The following is a 9,255-nucleotide window of genomic DNA, read 5'->3' as shown; positions in this document are numbered from 1 at the left end:
CCTCCTATGAACTTGTTGTATGTTTCAACAATGGCTGGTCTGGGTACCATTATGTAGGTTTTGGAATTGCAATCCCAGCGTTTCACATTTCCCACAGGTTCAATGCCACCAAAAGACGAATTCAGGTGCACTGCTTTCGTCAATTTTTTTTGTCCTTCGTGGTGCAGCCTTTCATCCTGTTCATCCAGATTGTGCCAACATGGTGGATTCCTCTCTCTTTTAGGTGTTGCACCAGGGGAACTGATGTTAAGTAGTTGTCTGCAAAGACCTTGTGATTCTTTTCCTGCTGGAAGTGTTGATGTCATATTGTCGCACTACTTCTCCTGTAACACCTACTTCAGAGTTTTCTCTGGCTGGATTTTCTGCACCTTGACAAACATCAAAGTCATAAAGAAAGTTTGTCCAGCATGTCCCCACATCTTAATACCCCCTTTTTGAGGTTTTGCAGGCATGTAGACACATAGATGAGATTTCCCTTGAATGGTACCATCATTTCATCAACTGCATAGAATTCTTGCAGAGAAACTGTTCTTGCATGGCCTGAACTTCCACAAATTATCTTTCTTTGCATCATCAGACACACTGAAGTTGTCCAGAAAGTCAATCAGTGTAAGCGATTTCAAATACCGATCTCGAGACATCACATTACAAACTGTAGGGAGCTTTTTCTCCATCCCATATGCATGTACATGCCTAGATCCTGCTCTATCTCTTTGGAAGTTGTGTTTACTGACCTACCCTCTTTTTGTAGTCTCTACAGGTTTGTTTGTTCTGTAGTTTCATCAGTGACAAACTGTTTGAAACACATGTACGGTCTCCAGTCACACCTCTCACCTTTGCCTTCCTCAACACATGCAATGAAATCGACCGATTGATATTTATTTTTCTCCACATCAAATGTAATTTAAGATGGCATTTCAGCCATTAATTAGAATAATAAAATCATCAATATAGTCTTTGTATTGTAATACATGTATTGATGTAGATTATATTACAAAATTCTGACATGAGTGTTCAGGGATAAATCACCTTATATACCTACAGTATCAAATTTGATACAGTCATTTTTAACAAGATTTAACTCTAAAATAAATAATGAACTATTAAATAATAATGCATTGTTTCAATACAGAAGATATTTATCATGAAAAATTAGTAACAAAAATGTTTTAATTCTTACTGTAAGTTCTTGAAAATGAGTAAATGTTTTCCTGAAAAAGGTGTGTGGCTGATCAGATGACAGCAGCCATTTTGAAAAGGTCAAAAAAGCCCCTCCAATGACTGCATTGGAATGATAATCCACTAGGGGGCCGAGTACAGGTATCAAGTCGTATACAACAGGTTTTTAAGGAAAGTACTGATAATGTTGATAAAATAGAGCTCTCAGAAACTAGCGTAGCAAATATGATACAAATGGTTTTGTTAATTAATTTTAAAATATATAAATAAAAAGCAGATTTAGTACATTGACTAAATTAATTTAAAAATAAATAAATAAAAAGCAGATTTAGTACATTGACTAAATTAATTTTAAAATAAATAAATAAAAAGCAGATTTAGTACATTGACTAAATTAATTTAAAAATATATGAATAAAAAGCAGATTTAGTACATTGACTAAATTAATTTAAAAATATATAAATAAAAAGCAGATTTAGTACATTGACTAAATTAATTTTAAAATAAATAAAAAGCAGATTTAGTACATTGACTAGATTAATTTAAAAATTAATAAAAAGCAGATTTAGTACATTGACTAAATTAACTTAAAATAAAAAGCAGATTTAGCACATTGACTAAATTAATTTAAAAATAAATAAAAAGCAGATTTAGTACATTGACTAAATTAATTTAAAAATAAATAGTAGATTTAGTACATTTACTAAATTAATTTAAAAATACATTAATAAAAAGCAGATTTAGTACATTGACTAAATTAATTTAAAAATAAATAAATAAAAAGCAGATTTAGTACATTGACTAAATTAATTTAAAAATACATAAATAAAAAGTAGATTTAGTACATTGACTAAATTAATTTAAAAATAAATAAAAAGCAGATTTAGTACATTGACTAAATTAATTTAAAAATTAATAAAAAGCAGATTAAGTACATTGACTAAATTAACTTAAAATAAAAAGCAGATTTAGCACATTGACTAAATTAATTTAAAAATAAATAAAAAGCAGATTTAGTACATTGACTAAATTAATTTAAAAATATATGAATAAAAAGCAGATTTAGTACATTGACTAAATTAATTTAAAAATATATAAATAAAAAGCAGATTTAGTACATTGACTAAATTAATTTAAAAATAAATAAAAAGCAGATTTAGTACATTGACTAAATTAATTTAAAAATAAATAAAAAGCAGATTTAGTACATTGACTAAATTAATTTAAAAATAAATAGTAGATTTAGTACATTCACTAAATTAATTTAAAAATACATTAATAAAAAGCAGATTCAGTACATTGACTAAATTAATTTAAAAATAAATAAATAAAAAGCAGATTTAGTACATTGACTAAATTCATTTAAAAATACATAAAAAGCAGATTTAGTACATTTACTAAATTCATTTAAAAATACATTAATAAAAAGCAGATTTAGTACATTGACTAAATTAATTTAAAAATACACGAATAAAAAGCAGATTTAGCACATTGACTAAATTAATTTAAAAATTAATAAAAAGCAGATTTAGTACATTGACTAAATTCATTTAAAAATAAATAAATAAAAAGCAGATTTAGTACATTGACTAAATTAATTTAAAAATAAATAAATAAAAAGCAGATTTAGTACATTGACTAAATTAATTTAAAAATATATGAATAAAAAGCAGATTTAGTACATTGACTAAATTTATTTAAAAATATATAAATGAAAAGCAGATTTAGTACATTGACTAAATTAATTTAAAAATAAATAAAAAGCAGATTTAGTACATTGACTAAATTAATTTAAAAATTAATAAAAAGCAGATTAAGTACATTGACTAAATTAACTTAAAATAAAAAGCAGATTTAGCACATTGACTAAATTAATTTAAAAATAAATAAAAAGCAGATTTAGTACATTGACTAAATTAATTTAAAAATAAATAGTAGATTTAGTACATTTACTAAATTAATTTAAAAATACATTAATAAAAAGCAGATTTAGTACATTGACAAAATTTATTTAAAAATAAATAAATAAAAAGCAGATTTAGTACATTGACTAAATTAATTTAAAAATACATAAAAAGCAGATTTAGTACATTGACTAAATTAATTTAAAAATACACGAATAAAAAGCAGGTTTAGCACATTGACTAAATTAATTTAAAAATAAATAAAAAGCAGATTTAGTACATTGACTAAATTCATTTAAAAATAATTAAATAAAAAGCAGATTTAGTACATTGACTAAATTAATTTAAAAATAAATAAATAAAAAGCAGATTTAGTACATTGACTAAATTAATTTAAAAATATATGAATAAAAAGCAGATTTAGTACATTGACTAAATTAATTTAAAAATATATAAATAAAAAGCAGATTTAGTACATTGACTAAATTAATTTAAAAATAAATAAAAAGCAGATTTAGTACATTGACTAAATTAATTTAAAAATTAATAAAAAGCAGATTAAGTACATTGACTAAATTAACTTAAAATAAAAAGCAGATTTAGCACATTGACTAAATTAATTTAAAAATAAATAAAAAGCAGATTTAGTACATTGACTAAATTAATTTAAAAATAAATAGTAGATTTAGTACATTTACTAAATTAATTCAAAAATACATTAATAAAAAGCAGATTAAGTACATTGACTAAATTAATTTAAAAATAAATAGTAGATTTAGTACATTTACTAAATTAATTTAAAAATACATTAATAAAAAGCAGATTAAGTACATTGACTAAATTAATTTAAAAATAAATAGTAGATTTAGTACATTTACTAAATTCATTTAAAAATACATTAATAAAAGCAGATTTAGTACATTGACTAAATTAATTTAAAAATACACGAATAAAAAGCAGATTTAGTACATTGACTAAATTAATTTAAAAATAAATAAAAAGCAGATTTAGTACATTGACTAAATTAATTTAAAAATAAATAAAAAGCAGATTTAGTACATTGACTAAATACATTTAAAAATAAATAAATAAAAAGTAGGTTTAGTACATTGACTAAATACATTTAAAAATAAATAAATAAAAAGTAGGTTTAGTACATTGTTCTTAAACTACTATAATTATTATTATTATTATTATTATTATAAAGAATACTATCTATAACAATAATGTGTCATATTCCTTTGTTAGGGGCCATATACAATAGTAAACATATGACTATTTGATGTTTTGTACTACAGTTATGTAAAGCTTTCATCTGCAGTCCTTGCAGGTTACACTTTAGGCATGCATACCTTACACGACCTACTGTGCTGAGATATGGGAGAACACATACAAAAACAAATACACATCAAATCTTCATCCTGCAAAGAAAAGCTATACGAATTATACATAGAACCACTCACAGAGAACCAACAAATTATTATTTATTGAACTGAAAACACTTACATTTCATGATCTGATTGACTTTCAAACTATACAAATAATGTTCAAAGTAAGTAATCACCAATTGCCTCATGGCATCCAGGACTTAGAGAAAGCAAATACAAGTTAAGAGGAACCTGGATATTCAAAAAACCACCAATAAGAACAGATACAAAACTCCACTGTGTTACAACAAAGGCTGCTGGGAGGATGAGATGAGAATGTGCCCATGTATCAAAACTAAAATAACTCTTTAAAGACAAAACATTCAATTCTTATGAGCTGGAGCACTGATTTTCTGTTTTTTTTGTTTGTTTGTTGTTGTTGTTGTTGTTTTCTTCTCTATCTCTTGTTCTTCTCTTTGTTACTGTTTTGCTGTGATTTGTTTTAATCCACGAGCCAAATATCAGATACCGACTAATTCAAAGTGAATTTTTACTTGGTTTATGATGAATAATTATAAAAAATAAGAGGGGGTAGGACCAGAAAAGTTTCCCTTTTGAACAGGAACTATATTATTTGAGTCATGTGTTTATCGCTTAAGATTCTGAGGATGCCATTTGTTTGTTTTCCTTTTTTGGCTTTCCTTTTTACTGCTTATTCGCTTTATTCCGTTTGTATACAGTTTTTTAACATGTTCAATAAAGATTCAAATAAAATAAAAAATAAAATACAATTTCGAACAGCAGTGAACAAACAGGACAGGACACAAAATGTAAAATTATATAAACCAGTCATCACATACAGAGCAAGAAGTCTTTGTTGGATCCAACCCCCGGTAATAACATTTACAAGCTATACGATTGGCTATACCTTGTCATTTTACTTATGCAATACAAACACAATCATAATGATCTGTCATTTTATTCAAATGTTTTGCATGTTGCCATCCTTTTTTCAGGTCCACAGCACTTTGCTTGTATCATATTTTTGAATCTTTGGATATCAAGTGATTCCAAAGTAAAAGGTTAAAAGTCCAGGCGAAGTCACAAGCAACTTGTGTTCAACCAACATCTAAATGTCAAATCTGAAGGCGTCTGATTCATGACTCCAGTCCAAGTCATGTGAACTTGAGTCACAGCTCTTTTAAAATCTCGAATCCGCCGAGGACGCGCTTAAGTCTCGGCCTCGAGGCGACAAACAGGAGATCTGGAGGAGGGCTGACGAAAGGAGGACATGTGAACGGGCGTGGCAGGAGGGGAAGCAGGAGTGTAAAACGTTAGCCAGCCTTTCATGCTCGCACAGACCTCAGTGGATAAAGTGGACGGGGAGAGGTACAGGCTGGTGGGACATATGATAAAAGAGGAACCGATGAATTGGAGAGAGGGGGGGTTTAGAGTTCAGCTCAGAGCCGCCACGGTGTCTCTTTCAACTGCCTGTCCAGGATGTGAGCAGGCGACGTGATTGGCCCGACAGGAAGTCCCGGCATCTGGGAACCGCGGAGGGAGAGAGGGCATGTGACCTCCACTCACCACCAGCTTTCCCAAATCTTGTTAGCACAGCTAGCTGGCTCCGGGGTCATTTCCCTAGTTTCCCAAGGCTCCGGGGGAGATTAGTTCTCTGGCGGAGCCGTCATCCAAGAGGACGGGTGACAGATTCACAGGCTGATCCGGCCTATTAGGCTCGGATAAGGAGCCAAAGCTCAGACCCCCGAGCACACCGACGCACATCACCTCTGATGAAATCAACCTGCATCACTGAATTCAGCCCATAACCAATATTAAAACCACGAGTGAGGTGGAATTAGTGCATTCAATCTAGAAATACGCCTTCTCAAAAGTCTGCCAAGGAAACAGACAAAATGCATTTCACTAACCTGCGGAATGGGAAGGAATGAACTCGTGTCACAAGATTGACCTCCACTTTTCTGTTCAGCCTTTAAAGTGTGTGCGGAGGCAAATGTTTTGGCAGGTTCCATCACATTACAAGGAATTGAAGAAAAAAAAGAATGAGGTCTTCAGGGTGTCCTGGCTGCTCAAATACAGAGGGTACTGTAACGTTAAAAAAAAGTACAGAGAAATGATTTTCAGAAGGTACAGGGACAAGGAAGGGCTTTAAAAAACAAACAAACAAAAAAATCGCTTTTTGTAGAAATATGGGCTATATATGTTATTTACGGTTACATATCCATATGTGTATGTAGATGTGCTTCTATGGATGTTTATATATAGGCCTATACATTATATGTATGTTACTTTATATATATGATAGGTTATTTATACAATTTTATAATATTGATTATTGGAGATACTGTGGGAGGTGATGCGGGAGTATGGGGTGAGGGGGTCACTTCTGTGGGCCATCCAATCTCCGTACACTCAAAGCAAGAGCTGTGTCCGGATCCTCCGGAGTAAGTCGTATTCCTTCCCGGTGGGGGTTGGCCTCTGCCAGGGGTGCGCTTTGTCACCAATCCTATTCGTGATTTTCATGGACAGGATATCGAGGCGTAGTCGTGGTGGGGAGGGGTTGCAGTTCGGTGGGCTGAGGATCTCGTCTCTGCTTTTTGCAGATGATGTGATCCTAATGGCATCGTCGGTCAGTGACATTCACCACTTGCTGGATCGGTTCGCAGCCGAGTGTGAAACGGCTGGGATGAGGATCAGCACCTCTAAATCTGAGGCCATGGCTTACTCCAGGTAGGGAATGAGTCCTTACCCCAAGTGAAGGAGTTCAAGTACCTCGGGATCATGTTCACGAGTGAGGGGATGATGGAGCGTGAGTTTGGCCGGAGAATCGGAGCAGCGGGGGCGGTGCTGCAGTCGCTCTACCGCACCGTTGTGACGAAAAGAGAGCTGAGACGAAAGGCAAAGCTCTGGATCTACTGGTCAATCTTCGTTCTTACCCTGACCTATTGTCATGAAAGCTGGGTCATGACCGAAAGAACGAGGTCGCGGGTACAGGCGGCCGAAATGGGTTTTCTCAGGAGGGTGGCTGGAGTCTCCCTTAGAGATAGGGTGAGAAGTTCAGCCATCCGTGAGGAACTCGGAGTAGAGCCGCTGCTCCTTAGTGTTGAAAGGAGCCAGTTGAGGTGGTTCGGGCATCTAGTAAGGATGCCCCCTGGGCACCTCCCTAGGGAGGTGTTCCAGGCACGTCCAGCTGGGAGGAGGCCTCGGGGAAGACCCAGGACTAGGTGGAGAGATTATATCTCCACACTGGCCTGGGAACACCTCAGGATCCCCCAGTTAGAGCTGGTTAATGTGGCCCGGGAGAGGGAAGTTTGGTGTCCCCTGCTAAAGCTGCTGCCCCCGCGACCCGACCCCGGATAAGCGGATGAAGATGAGATGAGATGAGATGATATCCTTCTGTTGAATATGGACCGGGCTCCTGAAATTGGGCCTTTTATCCATAAATTCACGTAACACAAACTGCAAATATCCTTTACCCACATGTTGTTTACTTTCTGAGCTTTGCCTCGACGCTGTTAGTACGTTATACGCTTCGTTGATGTGATTGGTTGATTTGATACGTATGTTGGTGATAGACTGATGATTTATCAAATCAGCAACCAGTATTTTCGCCCCTTCCCAAAAGATCTCCAAACCAGAGTCCCAGATGGAAATGCTGAGCAAATGAGAATCAAGCTTCTGGTGGAGTCAGGTTAGATTTCGGTACCCAACCCAGAGTTTCAGCTCTCACGTTGATGCAGCGATGAACTGTGTTCACAGATGGTTTTGGAAGTGTTCCTGAGCCCATGCAGTGATGTCCACCACAGAATCTGTCTGTTTTAATGAACATCACCAACATCCAGGATTGGTTTTCAAACAGAGATTTCTTTTAATGATAGCATGTATAGTTTATACTGTAAACAATGAAATCCTCATTTTCTTTGCATTTTACGTTGAGAAACATTTTTGTTAAATTGTTACACTATTTGCCGGTGCAGTCTTTCACAGAGAGGTGAACTCCTCCTCATCTTTATTCAGAAAGACTCATCCTCTTTTTCTACCCAGTCATGTTACTAACCTGCAGCCATTCAGAAAGACTCATCCTCTCTGGATGCTCTTTTTCTACCCAGTCATGTTACTAACCTGCAGCCAGTTAAGCTCATGCATCATGAGATGTTCCACCATCTGTTTTCTTGGAGCATTTCACAACTTTTGCTTTTTCATCACATTCTGTTTCTATTTACATTTTACAGTGTCCTAGCTTTTATTTTTAACTCTTCACAACTGAACTGTTGCGGTTCAATAATGACCTCTGCTCATTTGTGCTTTTCGAAGCTGCAAAAGAAATTCACAGGGTTCCAGTTGGTAAGGATTGTTCCAACAGTACTCTCCCTACATGCAACACTGTGGGGACACTGATGTATTGATGAGGACAGTAGTATAGCACAGGGGTAGGACCAGAGAAAGCATAGTGCTCCTCCCTACTTTTCATGGACGCACACACACTAGCCTATACTACAGGGTTAAATAGTCTGTACTGCACAGTTCATTTAGTAGGCTAGGCTACAAGTTAGCCTCTGTTTATACTCACAGCATCAACTACTATATTCAAGTCTGTATGTTTATGTACTGCATGTAGTGTTAATGTGTTTATTCCTGTTTTTCTCAAGCCCCAACCGCAGCGACTTCCTGGTTGATCCAATCAGGAAGTGCCAAAAACTGCAGTTCTCTGAGTGTCCACTAGGAGCAGTTTGCACAATAGGGCAGTTTCTCATTGACCCCCATTTTAAACAGGACGTTTTCAC

The sequence above is a fragment of the Echiichthys vipera genome (assembly GCF_963691815.1).
Source record: "Echiichthys vipera genome assembly, chromosome: 7".
NCBI classification, from domain to species: domain Eukaryota; kingdom Metazoa; phylum Chordata; class Actinopteri; order Perciformes; family Trachinidae; genus Echiichthys; species Echiichthys vipera.
Note: the sequence above shows the minus strand (reverse complement) of the source record.